Genomic DNA, 19,460 nt, shown 5'->3' on the forward strand with positions numbered 1-19,460 from the left:
GGGGCTTTTTGTTTGTGAATGTGTCGATATAATAAAAAGAAAATCACACGTTGGCTTAAAGATATGAAGTTTATCTTCTCGTGTTGAAAAACTCACAATTTTCTTACGAAATACGTCGTGGATCTGAGTGACATATTTCCCATTGTTTCATTCCGATGACATCACTCCCAGTGTTTTCCTGCTGACTAAATGTGTGTTGTCAAAATGGTGAACCAGTTCATAATTAAAATTATTTTCATTAACTTGCGGTTTTTGTGTGTGCGCGCGCGTCCATATAATATAAAGAACATTGCACGGTGGGGCGGAGATATGAAGTTTATCTTTTTGTGTTGAAAATATTTTCACTCATTTGCGATATACATTCACCACTCGACGATAAACTTCATATCTTTGCGTGACTGTGTAATATCCTCGATATATGATAAAAGGGGACGAGTTATAATGGTCGGGAAAATCCAGAGCGCTGGAACTGTAAGTAAACTGTATGTTGGGAAGCGCGGCCCCAGAAAGGCTAAACATTAACTCTAGTGGTAGAAAACCGAAGCCTATAGAAGATGGAAAATGCAGAACTGGAGATAAAGGACGAAGTATAATGGTGGAAAAATAAGTGTTTAAAAGCGTGGTAACTAAGTTAAAGTGGAAGGGAAAGTAGGGAACATTAACCAGTAGGAGGGATTGAAGGATGAAGAAACAGAGGAGGAGAAACCAGCAGGAGTGATATAAATGAGACCAGTCCAGTGAGCTCATCTCCTTCTGGTGAGTCTCAGGTCCTGATGCTGTGATAGAACCGGACTCACTGGACTTCATCCTCGGAGTCGTGATTTTGTCTAAAATAAACTGCTGATTCTTGCTACCAAGAAGCACTCCAGATAAGTCACATGACTTTCGGCTTAAACATTTAATTAACTGATGTTTTACAAAAGAAGAATTAATTCATGTGAAGTCATCAGAGCTACAAGGACCAGAGGAGGAAGAAAGATCCCATCCTGGGTGTTTTTTCCCGCCTGTGATTGACAGGAGTGAGAGTGTATGCCCCTCCCACTCAGAGAGCACGGCCAATTATGCATTCGAAACCACGATCTCCTGACGAGGATTGACGCTTTTACAAGTATCGTTATACATGTCGTGTCTTGTCTCATGAATACGATATTTCATATCGTCCCAGCCTTAAACCGAACCCTCACAGATTTTACTGGTTGTGGGTTTTGGAGCAAAAGTGCAGGACGCCGTTTGAGCCTAAAGCTGGCGTACATCTCCGATTCGTCAGTACAAGCTCCTGAAAAGAGCAGGAACAAGACCATTAAACGCTGAACCATTCAAAAACCAGAAGATGATTTATCGCCTCATCGCACGTTGGCTGAGTGAAAGGGTGCAGGGGAAATGAGTAAGCTTTTGTTTTTCATTCGTCATACACAGGGTGACATGCAGAAGTTGCTGAAAATATAGAAATATGCAGCGCTGAAGAGTTTACAAGGGAAAATACTAACCAAAAAAAAAAAAAAAGTCTCTGAGCTTTTGGGTTTGAATCATCAAAATCGCAGAATCATCGAGTCGCGAACCAAAAGGTGAAATCTTCCAAACCAGTCGGCTCGAGTAAAGCGTGAAAATGAGCCCGGAATCGAGCCAGAGTGTTTGCTAATCAACAGTAGGTGCTTTTGGGAAAGAGGAAAGAAAAAACGCCAGGCCGAATCGTTCTCTCCCCTCCTTTCTCTTTCTCTCTCTCTCTCTCTCTCTCTCTCTGTGTCTCTCCAGCTCCGGAAGGCTGACTTGGCCCTGAGCCTGAAGTGCACGGGGTCGTTTCAGATCAGCCCCGGTGTGTTTGGTGCATAGGAAGTGCACAGAGTTACACACTCGCTGTATTTCACTTCCTCGTTTTCACGTGCCAGAGAGAGACGGAGCGACTCACCACAGTGCAAAGAGACGGAGGAAGCTAAAGCAGGCCAAAGCCTGAGACTAAAAACAATCGCATGCGGTTTTTCCTGGGGTAGATATTTACACCACGAGAGTTTACATACATGTGAAGTGCACGAGGAAGAACAGAGGCACTGTGTCGCCTCGGCCGGAGATATGCCCAAACAGGTCGGCATGTTTAAACACTTTTCTGTTCTTTTTTTTCTTTTTCTTTTTTTTTTTTTATTGACTGCTCTCGTACACACTGGCCTCCAGGCGCTTTAGCATCATGTTGCTGTTAGCTTTTCGGGTTGGTGTGTGTTCTTTGGTACCGTGAAAAGCGGGAGGACGATACGGTATGTGCGTACTCGGCTTCAGAGGTACAGTTCGATGGAATACTTGTTGCTACACGTCAGGTTTAATCAAAAAGAGAAAGAAAGAGAGAAAGAAAAGGAGAAAGTCATGCATGGTTAGGGTTGAATCCTTATCATGACCTGAATACCATTCAGTTACAAAACGAGGCAAAAGGAATTCGCTGGACAAACGGTCACACATTAACTGTAACGGCTGTGTGTGTGTGTGTGTGTGTGTGTGTGTGTGTGTGTGTGTGTGAAACATTTTAATAGATTTCACGGAGTTTAGTTTCTGTTTTGTGAAAATGATACAAATGTTTCCCAAAAATAATAACTCCCCTCCGTTCAAGGCAAAATAAATACATGAATGTGAACCGAGGCCTCGTAAAAATGACGGCACATATTTTCCCATTTCACGTCTCTCGCGGATCCAGTACGGCTGGAATGGAATGCTCCGTTTTTCCGATCGGAGCTCCGTGTCTCATTCACCAGTTTGTTCCGTGTCCGCGCGGTTCTGTGTGCAGTCCGGCCCATGTTTCTGTCCTGATCTGATCTACGGCTCTGACCTCGAGCTGACTTCGACGTCACCTCAGCAGACCTCTCAGTGGGGTTCAGAGGCTGCGTTCCTTCATGTAGCAACACACACACACATCTGTACAGCGCTGTGCACTGGATCAGAACTTCATCAAGCTTGTGACATTAATGCATCGAATTCTGGATCCTGATTGGTCAGAAGGTGTTGATTAATTTTCTTGAACAGCAGCGCAGGTTTATATCAACCCGTTTGTTTCGATAGTAGCAGCTCCTTCACAGGGACTCGTACACCAGACGCTTCATACAAACGCATTTAAAAGATTATGGATAAGGTGACGAGACGTTTCTGCAGCGTCGGTGGAAAGAGTCTCCAGTTACGCAAACTGATTTCATCACACTAAACGTAGCTGTAAAAAGATAAAAAGTACCACGGGCTCTTTAAATGGTTAAAGATGGTGATCATTGTTAAGTCGTTGTCGCGTAAGAGGAATAAAACACTCATGGACGCGCAGCCAGTGGAAAATAATCAACGTCAGGGAGGGAACAGTGACTCTGCTTCACTGATTAGTTTACTTTAACGACACGATACGCACAGTGTTTTTGCTGTACATATTGTGTAAGTGATTATGGTCACGTCGTGGTTCCTGGGTAAACTGTTCCACCACACGTTCAGGATGTGTGAGGTTCAGCTGCCGCAGCACATCGCTGCCGTTTCCACGGCGCTTCACATGTCATGCCATGTCAGCGGTGTGTAGGTGTCCGTTAACGCTGTTTGCCAATGCAAATGATGGATCTCCTGCCAGCAGCCATTCATACGCCCTGAGCAAAAAGTAAATCAATTACACCCCCCCGAGCCAAACCGCGGCAGCCGCGTCCCGCCGAGCCTCATGTTTTCAGACGCATTATCCGCTAATTTTCATGTTTAGACATAATTGCAGCAGGAGTTAAGTTTTAAAGCACTCAGCTCCATGATTGATATTGTTCATTAATTTAATTAACGTGCAGAACGATAGATGGACGGCAGGGACGAGCATCAGAAAGGCCCTGAGATTGAACGACGCGCCGCTCTTCTCGTCAGATTTTCGGTTCACGAGGAAAAACGAAGCTATTTTCTGCATTCACTCAGCGACGAACGATTTATTTTAATTGGATGATGGGATGTTTGAGCGAGCACCCGAGCGTCGTGTGTGTGTGTGTGGCAGTCAGACCATCACGGGAAGAGAATATCGAGTTTGGAAGGTCGCACAATTTCTGTGTCACTGTTTTTTTACTCCACATTAATAGCTTTTATAATATTATCACTGAAGTGACTCGTCAGTCAATCACATCGCGCACAGAGGCTCAGCGGATTCAGGAGCAGAACGCATGCAAACAAAATGCTCCCTACCTAGGGAGCCTCCTAAATGGAAGTGGAGATGGTTTAGAAAAAAAAGTGGACAGTAAGAATAGGATTAAACACATCAGGAATAAACACTGAGTGTGAGGCGATGAAGCGCAGTCCCACTTCTCACCCGCATGGGTTTTATTCCGCTGACGCTCCACCAACAGCCGCTTGATGACGATTATAGCCTGAACGATTATTTTATATATATATATATATATATATATATATATATATATATATATATATATATATATATATATATTTATGAAAGAATGACATGTGAGTTTTAACCTGTTTATAGCTACATATAGCTAACATCATGGAATAATTTCGTTCCTGTTCTGGCTTTATGTTATGTGAACGTCGTCCCCTCATCCATTTCCTTTTTAAAAATCGCCGCTTGTCATGTGACCAAAATACTCCTCTGTCCTGAAGATGTTACTTCAACTTCCTGCTTTACCTCTGACACTGGAGACTCCTTCCATCAACATCAGCGTTAAATAAATGCTCGCGGAACGCATGGACGATTTCAGAAGCGCCGCAGTCAGAGCTGCTGTTACAGGAAATGAATCAGTAAATCGTATCGTGCGAAGAATCTCGATGGCTATTAAAGATAATATCACAGTGACAGCCGGACAGCCGTCACACCACGCACACGTACACACACGTGCGCCTGCTAAGGTGTTAATCCGTCACTACCACACAACCTCCGTCACCAAATCAGAGCTTTTCCTGAAAACCAATCGGGCCACGAGTCGTCTCTTTACCGCTCCGCAGCAGCGCTGTCTCTGGGGCTCGGCGTTGGGGAAACGAGGGAGAAAATGAGGTCAGCATATCGCTCAGGCTCATTAATATATTTATGTCCATATTATACAGAGAGCGTTAAAAATAAACAAGGCATCCTCCGTTTTCCCGCCACCGAGGGCCAAGCCGAGCTCCTTCAGCACCAGACCAGCGCACCACTCCACATTTACATATTCAAGATTTATATTATTCTGAGAGCTGACATCCCTCACACACACACACACACACACACGCCCCACCCTCCCTCCCTCCTTCCTTCCTTGCCTCCCTCCCTTCCTTCTTCCCTCACCTTTCCCTTCGTCCCTCTCTCTCTCTCTCTCTCTCTCTCTGACAAAAATGATTTCCAGTCTGCATTCTTTATGAGACGTCCGCCTCATTATGGCGCCTCTGATTAACCAGAATTCTCTCTCTCTCTCTCTCTCTCTCTCTCTCTCTCTCTGTCCTTTTCCTCTTGTCCTCCCTGTTTCTCTCGCTCACCCTCTTTCGGTCTTTTTCTCAGCGCTCTTTTGTTACAGCACTGGGGCACAGCGATGTCAGCCTGGAGTATTGTGTCTGACTCTCTCCCAGACAAACTGACCTCTGGGGATTTATTGACAGCTCGCTGTACAAAGGCAGACACACACACACACACACACACACACGGCACAGAGAGACAGAGAGAGAGAGACGGAAGGAGGGAGGTAATAAAAAATGGAGGGATAGAAAATAATTGGCGATCAATGACAAGCTGGTTCTCCTCCTCACTTCAGCCTTTTTTTTCTTTTTTTTTTTAAACACAGAGGAGGACACAAATAAACCCATAAAACTCTAAAAAGGACAGGGAGACTTGTCCAAGACATGTATTTTGGGGAAAGGAAGGGAGAGAAAGAAGAAGGGAAGAAAATGGCGGCCTACGAGAATAAAAAAAGGAGGGAGTGGGAAAGGGGGGAGAAGGGATCTAATTAATTTTGAAGGATCATCAGCCCCTTTCGTCCGAGAGAGAGAGAGAGAGAGAGGGCAGGGAAAGGAGGAGAAGGAGGGAGGGACAGACGAGGGGAGGGAAAGAAAGAGAGAGACAGATGAGGAGAGAGACAGAGAGGGAGGAGACAGACCCCTGGACTGATTAGAATTCAGGGCAGGTAGGAGTCGGCTGCTCGCTCGCCCACTGTGGGGCAGCCGGGGAGAAATGGCACTGTGTGTGTGTGTGTGTGTGTGTGTGTGTGTGAGACAGAGATTGAGAGGAATGGCCTGCCTGATTGTGTGCCTGAATGAGAGTGAGTGAGTGAGTGAGTGAGTTTACGTGTGTGTGTGTCATCGGAGGGAGGCAATTCTCGCTTTTGTTCCCCTCCTTCACCTCTCTTCACCCCACAGGCAGGTGGATTTGCACCCTTCCTTTTGATGAGGATTCAGAATCAGGTCCTGCCCCCTTTTCTCAACCAATCACAAACCACGCTGATCTCAGATCAGACAAAAAATAAATAAATAGATAAAAACTCTCACAGAAGCACAGACTACACATCCCACAAACCCCTGGGGTTATTCTGTGTGTGTGTGTGTGTGTGTGTGTGTGTGTGTGTGTGTGTGTGTGTAGAGTGGGGTTTAGTCATGCTCGTACATTTTATTTAATGTTTTACTCTTTTTTCATGTGTGATAACTAACGCTGCTAGCATTTAACCCCCAACCTCGATTTTTTTTTTTAATCTGCGATATCAAATAACACAGGATTGGAAAATCAAACGGAGGCTTTTTGCTTTTTTCTCTCATTGTGTGTGTGTGTGTGTGTGTGTGTGTGATATTACTCAACCGTGGGATTTATAAAATGTTCAAGTGACTAATGGAGTATTTTGTTGAACCTTTCATTTCTCTTCCGTCTAACGTACCTTTAAAAAGCTTTTGAAACATCTTTATACCATGCAGCCTAATGAGGCCTCTTTATTAAGGCCTGCTAAGTGTGTGTGTGTGTGTGTGTGTGTGTGCACGTGCGCTTTCTGCATGTGTGCGTATGTGTGTGAGAGAGAGAGAGAGAGAGAGAGAGCATTTTACTCTCCGCCACCATCAATATGTATGAAGGCTTCATTGTCCGCGTGTCGTTCATTGTGCATCATGGTATAGACAAAGCACCATAAAAGAAAGAGCGTGTGCCTTTGATCACTCTCTCTCTCTCTCTCTTTCTCTCTCTTTCTCTTTCTCTCTCATGCATATATTCCGTCGTTTCAGATCATGATCAGAGGAGCACAATGTATGCCGTACCGTACTCTCCTCATTTCCAATTCATTAGCTTTAGGGGCCGCGTTAGCGCTGCGCTCATAATTAATGAGCGTCATTTTGACGTGACGTTAATAACCAGACCGACCGCTCAAGAAAGCGACACGCTCAAATCTCACGCCGTGCTCGTCTCTCTCTCTCTCTCTCTCTCTCTCTCTCTCTCTGTGTCTCCTCCTCTCCCACCTGAGATGCAAATCCAACCCTGAAATATTATTCATGTTTCATATGGAAATTATTCTTTTGCATGCGCGATTTACGATCAAGCGACGATCCGTGTCTCGGACTAAAGACAGTTTAGACGTCACCGCTTCTTTTTTCACTCATTGCTTTTTTTTCATTCAATTACATCCAGATAATTTTTTTCCTCATCACCTCACTGAGGAAAATTTCAGTTTCAGACCTTCTAGTACAATCCACCTAAAGTTCAAACAGCTCTTCGTTCCTTTTACTCGAGCTTTCAGAGAGCAGAACGTTTCCGCTTCACGTGTCTTCACCCGGACACGTCTTCACGCAGGATTTATTAATACGACCCGAAATGACCTGCTGTTTATTCACTCTATACACTCGCTATACGACAGAAGGGGTTTAGTATTTAGCCCATGTAGTGCACTCGTTTTTCCGTTAAACACAGAAGAGCGTGATCGTACAGTAGATAATGAAATTAGCCGAATTTGTTTCGTGCTTATTTTTAGTTCATGTACAAATGATGTGAAAATGTACAGTAAGTATTTGGAAATTAGGTATTTATTCTGACACACAAAGTTTAACAAACACAATAAGTGACTCAAATGAGCTTGAGTTTATGAAGCGAACACTTGCCAGTCACTTTATTAGGAACACCCCTCCATCCAGCTGCTGTTCGGTTTTCTGCAGTTCTCTAATCAGCTGATCCCTCGATGCATCAAATCACGCAGATACAAATCAAGAGCTTCAGTTAATGTCCACAATGTTCACACATCAGAATGGGAAACATTGTGATCTCACAGTGAAGTGTGACTTTCTGTCTTTCTCTCACTGTGGTATGGGTGTTGGTTTGAGCCAGATGAGGATGAGGTTTGAGTATTTCAGAAACTGCTGATCTCCTCCTGGGGTTTTCACACACAACAGTCTCTAGAGTTTACACAGAATGGTGCGGAAAACAAAAAACATTTTTAGAGTGAGTGAACGACAGTTCTGTGGGTGGAAAAAAACAAACGCCTTGTTGATAAGAGAGGGTCAGAGGGAAATGGACAGATTCGAGGTGGTTTGAGCTTTTTTGCCAGGAAGGATACAGTAACTCATATAATCACTCTTTACAACTGTGGTGAGCAGAAAAGCATCTCAGCATGCAACAGAAAACAGAAGACCACACTGGGTTCCACTCCTGCAGCCAAGAACAGGGATCTTAGACTCAACAACACGTTCCTGTATAATATGAAATTTGAGTGATTTCAGCGCCTGCAAGAAAGGAAACACGTTATTTTTGTTATGATGGATAAAGATGATGAGATTGCGTTGTGAAAGCAGGAAATGTTCAGAATTGAAAGTTCGCTGCGTTGCATCTGAAATTGAATCGAATTTCATCAGAATTGAATTGAACCGAACTGTGATTATACACAGAAAGAATTTCACTTTTACTTCCCGATGATGTTTTTAGTTTTTGGAACAAAAATCAACTGTAATGTTTGAATAAACTGTAGTTGCTTGTTTGTTTGTTTGTTTGTTTGTTTGTTGGTCTGAGAACGCTGTGAGAGAAACATTTTAAAAGGTGTGTAAAGGAAACTATGATTTCAGAACGTTTCCAAAACATTTTCTCTGGCAGAGTTGGATTACTCAGTATGGAAGTTTGGCTGTTCGGTACAGAAGGTCAGGTTTTCATTAAAGAGGTCGGCTTTTCTGTACGGAAGTCTGGCTATTTGAAAAGGAAGTTGGGGTTTTCTATCCAAAAGTTGAGGTCTTTAATATGGAAGTTTGGCTGTTTGGATTGAAAGTTTGGCTTTTCCATATGGAAGCTGAGCTGTTCAGTATGGAATTTCGGTGATCCAAATAAGGAAGTTGGGTGATTCAGTACGGAAGCTTGGATTTTCAGTGCGGAAGTTTTCAGTATAAAAGTTTATCATTTCAATACAATGATCAATATTACAATAAGGAATTTCCACTATTCCGGACAGAATTTTGGCAGTCGGTGTTAATTGTAATTAAAAAGTCACACTGTTCACGCATTTATTACAGTAAGAATTTGGCGTCCATATTTCCGAGTGGCTTAGCAACAGTATTCTAATGTCTTTATTTGAACCCTGAGCGTATTGCGTTCCACTTCCGATGTTCCTTATCACCTTCCCAGCTCGTAACCTGTTGAATATGTTCCTGAAGGTTACGGATGATGCCCCCTGTTGGGTGGAAATGATTCGTCTTTGTCTGGTCGCCTCAGTGTGCAGCTGAAACGATTCCCTACGAAACGTGTTGATTGTTTAAATGCAGTCCTCCGTGACGAACAGCTCGAACTCTGCACCAAAACTCATTCATATGCAGCGGATCTAATGGGCCGGAGTATTAGTTTACTTTACACACTTCTGTTAGTGTTTCACACACGGAATCTTACAGCATGTTGCACCATCGGAGTAAATGATGCTTTCATAGCAGAGTTACATGAAATTACACAACACTTAATGTTGTTGATATGCTAATAACATTCACAAAGTTTCTGAATTAGGTTTATTATGAATATTAATGATTAGTGCTGGCAGACAGATGAGCTGTGGGTGTGTTAGAGTATTAAAATGCTCATGAGCTGTAATATTTGATAAATTAGGGGTGTGGTGTGCTGTAGCAGAGCGGGTGGGATGGTTAATAGGATTAAGACGATCGCTTTTAGCTTTCACACAACGATATCGAAATCTCTCTCATCTCCACTGCATCCTCAGCGGTGTGTGTTCTACAGAGTTTATCACAGTAGTGCATCACTGCCAGTTTTTACACCCAGTACAGACACATGTACATGTTTTTATATTATTTTATAATAATATATTATTGCACACACACACACACACACACACACACACACACACACGTTATTCAGCCCTGTTTACACTTAAAGAGCAGCCATGAATTCTGCACACGTATTTTTACGCACATGCTTCATAACGTTAGTTCCATGTTTAATAAAGTCCGTGAGCTAGCTGCAGTGATTAGTTTGGATTGGTTGCAGCAGGTTTTGTTTGGAAACTGTTTCCATCCAGCTGTGAGTGAAGAACATTTTTGTTTTCATTGTGTCTGAATCCCTCGCTGTAACTCGCCTCGCGTCATCTCGCCTCGCCTGCGTTTGGTGCTTGTAGAGAAACTCCTCATGCTGACGTTTTTGTTTAAAATGTTTTAGCAGGTGAGTTATTATTGCACGAAGATACCGTAGTTCATCCTCTTTCTACTTTCCGGATGTTTTCATTTTAAAAAGCTGAACTTCCGTGTGGAATATTCAAACTTTTTGAAAATGCAAACTGTATTGAAAAGTCAAGGTTCCACATTGAAAAGCCAGCCTTGCATAATGAAAAGACAAACTTGCAGATTGAAAAGGTGAACTTCTGTATTGAAAAATTTGTATTGAAAACCTGATCAATTGAGTATTGAAAAGCCAAACATTCAGATTTAAAAAAGTGAACTTTTGTATTTAAAAGCTGAACTTCTATATTGAAATTTTGAATGTCTGTATTTAAAAACCAAATTGCTGGTTTGTAAGTCAAATTTCTGTACCAAAAGTTGATGTGTGTTAAATGTTGATCTCCTCTAGAAACAGCTGAGCTTCTGTATTAAAATCAAATCAAATCAAATTAAAAGCTGATCTTCTCTAGAAACAGCTGAGCTTTCTACTCAAAGCTGATCTTCTCTAGAAACAGCTGAGCTTTCTGCTCAAAGCTGATCTTCTCTAGAAACAGCTGAGCTTTCTACTCAAAGCTGATCTCTCTAGAAACAGCTGAGCTTTTCTACTCAAAGCTGATCTTCTCTAGAAACAGCTGGTCTTCTCTAGAAGCAGCTGAGCTTTTCTACTCAAAGCTGATCTTCTTTAGAAACAGCTGAGCTTTCTACTCAAAGCTGATCTTCTCTAGAAACAGCTGAGCTTTCTACTCAAAGCTGATGTTCTCTAGAAACAGCTGAGCTTTCTACTCAAAGCTGATCTTCTCTAGAAACAGCTGAGCTTTTTGACTCAATGCCAATCTTCTCTAGAAACAGCTGAGCTTTTTGACTCAATGCCAATCTTCTCTAGAAACAGCTGAGCTTTTCGACTCAATGCCGATCTTCTTTAGAAACAGCTGAGCTTTCTACTCAAAGCTGATCTTCTCTAGAAACAGCTGAGCTTTTCTACTCAAAGCTGATCTTCTCTAGAAACAGCTGATCTCTAGAAACAGCTGATCTTCTCTAGAAACAGCTGAGCTTTTCTACTCAAAGCTGATCTTCTCTAGAAACAGCTGAGCTTTTCTACTCAAAGCTGATCTCTAGAAACAGCTGAGCTTCTGTACTAAAAGCTGATGTTCTCTAGAAACAGCTGAGCTTTTCTACTCAAAGCTGATCTTCTCTAGAAACAGCTGAACTTCTGTACTAAAAGCTGATCTTCTCTAGAAACAGCTGAACTTTCTACTCAAAGCTGATCTTCTCTAGAAACAGCTGAGCTTTCTACTCAAAGCTGATCTTCTCTAGAAACAGCTGATCTCTAGAAACAGCTGATCTCTAGAAACAGCTGAGCTTTTCTACTCAAAGCTGATCTTATTTAGAAACAGCTGAGCTTTCTACTCAAAGCTGATCTTCTCTAGAAACAGCTGAGCTTTCTACTCAAAGCTGATGTTCTCTAGAAACAGCTGAGCTTTCTACTCAAAGCTGATCTTCTCTAGAAACAGCTGAGCTTTTCGACTCAATGCCGATCTTCTCTAGAAACAGCTGAGCTTTCTACTCAAAGCTGATCTTCTCTCGAAACAGCTGAGCTTTTCTACTCAAAGCTGATCTTCTCTAGAAACAGCTGATCTCTAGAAACAGCTGATCTTCTCTAGAAACAGCTGAGCTTTTCTACTCAAAGCTGATCTCTAGAAACAGCTGAACTTCTGTACTAAAAGCTTATCTTCTCTAGAAACAGCTGAACTTTCTACTCAAAGCTGATCTTCTCTAGAAACAGCTGAGATTTCTACTCAAAGCTGATCTTCTCTAGAAACAGCTGGACTTTCTACTCAAAGCTGATGTTCTCTAGAAACAGGTGAGCTTTCTACTCAAAGCTGATCTTCTCTAGAAACAGTTGAGCTTCTGTACTAAAAGCTGATCTTCTCTAGAAACGGCTGAGCTTTCTACTCAAAGCTGATGTTCTCTAGAAACAGCTGAGCTTTCTACTCAAAGCTGATCTTCTCTAGAAACAGCTGAGCTTCTGTACTAAAAGCTGATCTTCTCTAGAAACAGCTGGGCTTTCTACTCAAAGCTGATGTTCTCTAGAAACAGCTGAGCTTTCTACTCAAAGCTGATCTTCTCTAGAAACAGCTGAGCTTTTCTACTTAAAGCTGATCTTCTCTAGAAACAGCTGAACTTCTGTACTAAAAGCTTATCTTCTCTAGAAACAGCTGAGCTTTCTACTCAAAGCTGATCTTCTCTAGAAACAGCTGAGCTTTTCTACTCAAAGCTGATCTTCTCTAGAAACAGCTGATCTCTAGAAACAGCTGATCTTCTCTAGAAACAGCTGAGCTTTCTACTCAAAGCTGATCTTCTCTAGAAACAGCTGAGCTTTTCTACTTAAAGCTGATCTTCTCTAGAAACAGCTGAACTTCTGTACTAAAAGCTTATCTTCTCTAGAAACAGCTGAACTTTCTACTCAAAGCTGATCTTCTCTAGAAACAGCTGAGCTTTCTACTCAAAGCTGATCTTCTCTAGAAACAGCTGAGCTTTCTACTCAAAGCTGATCTTCTCTAGAAACAGCTGGGCTTTCTACTCAAAACTGATGTTCTCTAGAAACAGATGAGCTTTCTACTCAAAGCTGCTCTTCTCTAGAAACAGCTGAGCTTCTGTACTAAAAACTTATCTTCTCTAGAAACAGCTGAGCTTTCTACTCAAAGCTGATCTTCTCTAGAAACAGCTGAGCTTTCTACTCAAAGCTGATCTTCTCTAGAAACAGCTGAGCTTTCTACTCAAAGTTGATCTTCTCTAGAAACAGCTGAGCTTCTGTACTAAAAGCTGATGTTCTCTAGAAACAGCTGAGCTTTCTACTAAAAGCTGATGTTCTCTAGAAACAGCTGAGCTTTCTACTCAAAGCTGATCTTCTCTAGAAACAGCTGATCTCTAGAAACAGCTGAGCTTCTCTAGAAACAGCTGAGCTTCTGTACTAAAAGCATATATTCTCTAGAAACAGCTGAGCTTCTGTGTTAAAAGCTGTTCTTTTCTAGAAACAGCTGAGCTTTTCTACTCAATGCCAATCTTCTCTAGAAACAGCTGAGCTTCTGTACTAAAAGCTGATCTGCTGAATCACCAAAATTCCACATTGAAAATTCGAACTCGAGCTGTATGTCACACCCAATATCTCCTGTTCTCAGATGTTGGTCCTGGAGCATTTCTTTGAGTAAATGAGCTCAGTATCAGATGAACACTCAGTACCCATATCAGTATCGATGCGTCTCCAGTACCGAAGGACAACATTTTATCACATGCTCTCAGGAGAAACCAGACTCTGTAGCATAAATCAGGGACAGCAGTGACGTCCTCATCGTACCGCACTCTCCGAGCGAGCCCTCAAAGCTGTGGTACTTTGCCTGTTTGGTTTATCACATTGAGGATTTCCAGAACTCTGATGAAAGGGCTAATTATACAGAAGTCGGACAACGAGTCTGAGACAGGATGTGATTAATGATAAGACACTTGGCATTGTTTTTCACAAGCACAGAGAGAGAGAGAGAGAGTGGGAGTCGTGGCGCCCGTCATCACACTGTTATGTCCTTCATCATGAGCTCATGAGTAGAGAAATCCACAGATCTGTCTTTCCTCCATGTTTTTGGAAGTGTACCTGATATGGATCAGCAGGGTAATAAATCTGATTTAATGGTAGGAATGTTTGCCGTTCCACACAATTCCCAAATCGCGCTGAAATTTCAGGCCGAATTCAGATATGAAAACCAGACACTCGCTTCCTCGGTCCTGAGCGAGAGAAAGAACATCATCTCAAACGTTATCTTTACACTGCGGTGCTCTTCAGTTCTCCAGTCTGATTGGTTTGGTTCATTTTCTCACACTGCGGTCGACTGTCACTGTTTATCGACGCGTCCTGTACGCTTCTCCAGGTTTCAGTAAGAAACATTCACAGCTGTAAAGTTGACGCTTTGCGCATTATAATAAATATAGCAGTCACAGAGCTGGGCGATATCACGATATAATATCAGTATCGTAATCCTTTATGGCACAATACACTTTTCTAATAATCAGTAGATATGTTTTATATTTGATTAAATATTTAAATATTGTATTTTTTTTTAAATAACAGACACAAATTACAGCTGGAAGCAATTGATTTAAAATTAGAATTAAAGAATTTAAATTGTAAAAAACATACAAACAAAAACCCCAAAATGTACTTTTTAATGCAGTAGAAAGTTTAATTTAGTTTTAAAATGTCTCATGAAATAAAAAGTACAAAAAATGTATCTTTTTAAATTTATTTAAATTTAATTTGATTTGAAATGGTGATATTTTGTTCACAAATTTGTGATGCACGTTTTAAATTCTACACATTTTAAACCCTGTGGTACAAATGTGTGGTGTGCGTGTGGTGTGTGTGTGCGTGTGTGTGGTGTGTGTGTGTGTGGTGTGCATGCGTGTGTGTGGTGTGTGCGCGTGTGTGTGGTGCGTGTGTGTGGTGTGTGTGTGCGTGTGTGTGGTGTGTGCGCGTGTGTGTGGTGCATGTGTGTGGTGTGTGTGTGGTGTGCGTGTGGTGCGTGTGCGTGTGTGTGTGTGGTGTGTAAAAATGTCGTTTTTTGGTTCAGAGGATGTTAATGTTGCGGTGTTTCAGTTGAAACACAAATGAAACGTCCACACAGTGTCATCTTTAATACAAAGCTGGACACGAGGATAATGCAAGAGTGCGTGTGTGTGTGTGTGTGTGTGTGAGTCCTCCCACACCTCCTCAGTCGGCTTTGTTCAGTGTCTCAGACAGACTCGCCGATACGGTTTCTGACTCCCTGAACACTATAGACACAGACTCGGGTAGGGGGCGTGGCTTAAAGTAATGATTGGCGTGAGATTCCAGTTCATGTGATTCCTGTTTTCGTTTTTTTCAGTACAGATTCTTCTGATATTTACAGTACAGATGCTGTTCATTAGCTTTAGAACCCAGTGTTTGTTAGTGAAGCGACGTGTACAGCTCTGATTGTTCACATCCAGGGTTAAGTGTGTGTGTGTGTGTGTGTGTGTGTGTGTGTGTGTGTGTGTGTGTGTTTGGCTGCGTCCTCGCTTCTCCTCTATTGTTCAGCGATCAGAGCGAGCCTCTTTCCGAGCGAGGAACTAAAAGTTGGAGGATCACAGACTTGGCGAGCGTCGCTCCCTCACCAGACTGTCGGCCTGAACCTTGTATTTGCATAAAACAAAGAAAAAAACAGAAGCGTGTGTGTTGTGTGTTTTTGCCATACGCTCCGAGTTTGTGCGCTTTTGCAGGTTGTTGATTTTCTCTCACTGTTTTTTTTCTTGTTGTTTTGGACAAAGTGGAGGTCAGATTGCATTTTTCAGTGCGACATAAAGGATTAATGATGTTTCCGCCCTCTTCATCTCTCTCTCTATCTCTGTCTCTCTCTCCATCACTCTCTCTCTGTCTCTCCATCACTCTCTCTGTCACTCGCTCTCTCTCTCTCTCCATATCTCTCTCTCTCCCTCTCTCTGTCACTCTCTCTCTCTCTCTGTCACTTGCTCTCTCTCCATATCTCTCTCTCCCTCTCTCCCACTCACTTTCTCTCTCCATCACTCTGTCTCCCCATCAGTCTCTCCATCTCTCTCTCTCTCTCTCTCTCTCTCTCTCTCTCTGTCTTGACCCAAAAAGAGTTCACTGATTTTTTTTTTACCTTACTTATGATTTTTTCATTTGAGGAGTGGGACAGAAACCTCAGCATCCCTCCATGCCTCTCTTACATCTCTAATACTGTTCAAAATTTATAGGAAGAATTTAAAAAGGCACTAATAATAATTAGTGAGACGATTCCAGACCAAGGCCGTTTTTCTTTGATTAAAGTTTTTTTTCTCGTCTTTTCTCTTTGAAATTCAAGTCATCGCAGGGCCTCGGTCCCACACAAAGCATCTTTATAAGATAGCGCGTCCTCACACAACGACGTTCCAAGGACGTTAGAAAACATCTTTTTTGAGATAAGCGTGGAGTACAGCGTGTCTGAAACCAAACTGCTTTGTATCCTACGCAGAAATGCAGCCTTGTTCTTGAACAGCTGGACCGTCTGAGTACATTATGGTTTAGATTAACTGGCTGGATGTTAAGACAAGATTCCTGCAGCTTCGGGACGGCTGAAAAGGCTCCGAACTCCTCGATCCGCAGACAAACGAACAGGTTTTCCGTATTCTGCAATTTTTCCAGCTTAGACACACCCCTAAATTTGAGTGCGCAAAAGAGAAATAAAACAAGTTTTAACTAGAAATCGCAGTCAGTATCGAAGTTGGGTCGATACCAGCACAAAGTAGTGGATCGGATATCGAGAGAAAATAGATCAGATATTGGAAATCGGCTGTTGTTACAAATCGCAAAGGTTGGATTTGGAATTATAAAAGAAGCATTTGTTAGGATTTATTTTATTATATTATTATATTTATTGTATTTACAGTGTAAGCAGCTAGAGATAATGAGATGAGATGAGATGAGATGAGATGAGATGAGATGAGATGAGATGAGATGAGATGAATGTTTAACTGTGACGTGCTTCTGTTAAAAAAAATAGTTTTTCTGATTAATAGTATTGATATCGGTCTCAACTGATCCTCCAAGTTTGAGTATCGATATCAGAAAAGAAATGGTGTCATCGTCCCGCCTCTTATTTTAACCTGTTTGTTGTATAAGTGAGAAGCATTTGTATTTCCTGTTACGTTTAGTGTTTGTCCTGTTAGTGTTGCCGTAGTTCAGTGTAACTGGACAGACTGAAAAGTTGTTGTTGTTGTTTTGTTGTGTGATGAAGAAGTCCATGAGGCCTCTCATCGCTTGCTCACACACACACTTTATAAATATATTCTGTTTATTTAAACACAAACCTGTGTGAACTCTGTAGAAGGTATCACGTGCATCATTTTTACACATACAGCCTTCTTTGTGTGTTTAATATGTTATTCAGATCAATCTTGTGGCTTTTTCATGATCGTTTTGTTCCCCGTCAGTAATAACACGCCCGTATTTCACCACGCCCTTTTATTTTAACCCTCACACCCCATGCTGCACTCTCCACAGGAAATTCACACTGACAAGAGAGGAGCACAAGTGAGCTCCCTTTACTTCCAGCCTGCCGTCCAGACACACACACACACACACACACACACACACACAGATTTCCCCTTGTTGAAAATGGCGATCGCATCACATTTGGCAGCGCAGGATAAGTCCTGGCACCTGGTACACGCCGACAGTTACTGGTTGCTCCATGTTTTGGCACACACACACACCCACGCATACTTGCACACAGAAGTGTGCATGCACACACACACACACACACACACACACACACAAACACACACACAAACACACAGAGCTATCGGGCAAAGACGGAGTGATCTGGCAAAGAGAGCAACACATACATTCCTCACTGGGTATCGCAGCAACAGCTCGATGACGTTTGTGCGATCCTCCGTACAGTACGTCTGTTTCCCAACCTGAAACCGCTCGCTGGTGCATCGAGCCAAATCAGACACAAACAACAACAACAACAACTACAACCATGACAATAACAGTGATGGATCGCTGTAGCAGCACCGAGTCCACGCTTTACAGTTATAACCAGGATATTTACAAAACTCTTACCCATCCGTCGCCGTTAATGATGTTACTGCAGTGTTTACAAATCAACTACATGTCTGTTAGGGCTGGAGAAATTATTTATATCACACAATGATCACTTCTCTGCAAAGAATCAGTACAACCAGTGTAAATCATAAACATTCAGATGCATTTTTATTTATTTAGCCACAGTGATGTTTTCCTGTTTTCCTGGTGCTGATGTGTAGCTCAGTTTTACATTCCTTTAGTGAAACTAGAGAGAGAAAAGATATTCATGTCCATACAAACACACTGCTCTTTTTACGCACATATGTAAAAATCTGCCATACGCATCTCTTGTATCACTACTAACCAACCGCAAGATGCATGAAGCATCTGCACAAAGCACATCTGTTTCAAAAAGCGCTATCTGCCCTCTTCAGCGTACAGTCCTGTACAAAAGTCTTAGGCCCATGGAAAGAAATGCTGTCGACCAAAAATGCCTTAAAAATAATGAAATTAAATGTTTCAACATTTAAAAAATACTATAAACAGTAATCGGTGAGCCATAATAAATTAAACAAAGTCAATATTTGGTGTGGGCGGCACGGTGGTGTAGTGGTTAGCGCTGTCGCCTCACAGCAAGAAGGTCCTGGGTTCGAGCCCCGGGGCCGGCGAGGGCCTTTCTGTGCGGAGTTTGCATGTTCTCCCCGTGTCCGCGTGGGTTTCCTCCGGGTGCTCCGGTTTCCCCCACAGTCCAAAGACATGCAGGTTAGGTTAACTGGTGACTCTAAATTGAGCGTAGGTGTGAGTGTGAATGGTTGTCTGTGTCTATGTGTCAGCCCTGTGATGACCTGGCGACTTGTCCAGGGTGTACCCCGCCTTTCACCCGTAGTCAGCTGGGATAGGATCCAGCTCGCCTGCGACCCTGTAGAAGGATAAAGCGGCTACAGATAATGAGAATGAGAATATTTGGTGTGAGACGACGCTTTGCGAGTGCAGTTTTATGTGGAAATGATCTGTAGGTTTTACTGAGCATCTTCCAGAACCAGCCCCAGTTCTTCTGGACACTTTGACTGTCACACTCACTTCTTCATTTTACACCAAAACCCAGCAGCCTTCATTATGTTTTCTTTTTTTTAGTCTGAAAAGTGCTCTCTTATGGAATACGCCGCTCAGATACAAACTTTTTTTTTCTCTAACATTTAATTTTGTGCTGGGGAAAAAAAGCCTGAACGTTTGGGATGCTAAAATGTTTTTGTAATGTTTTGACTCGATAATGTAGAAGTCATCAAATAGAAATCTATAA

The 19,460-nt window shown here is 42.3% G+C and overlaps 1 protein-coding gene across 6 annotated transcripts in view; it reads left to right on the plus strand.

Annotated features, from left to right (window-relative positions):
- zbtb20 (zinc finger and BTB domain containing 20) overlaps nucleotides 1-19,460 on the plus strand; it is a 329,339-nt gene that overhangs the window by 279,316 nt on the left and 30,563 nt on the right. For 2 of the 6 annotated variants that reach the window (XM_060912972.1, XM_060912971.1), the window contains exon 1: nucleotides 1,893-2,079. The exons of 3 other annotated variants lie outside the window; for them this stretch is intronic. The gene's annotated coding sequence lies outside the window, so the exon portion shown is untranslated. Of the gene's footprint in view, nucleotides 1-1,178; nucleotides 1,385-1,892; nucleotides 2,080-19,460 lie in introns of those variants that run through there. One more of the 6 variants, XM_060912973.1, reaches the window with a different exon arrangement.

This window comes from Neoarius graeffei, chromosome 28, assembly GCF_027579695.1.
Source record: "Neoarius graeffei isolate fNeoGra1 chromosome 28, fNeoGra1.pri, whole genome shotgun sequence".
NCBI lineage: Eukaryota > Metazoa > Chordata > Actinopteri > Siluriformes > Ariidae > Neoarius > Neoarius graeffei.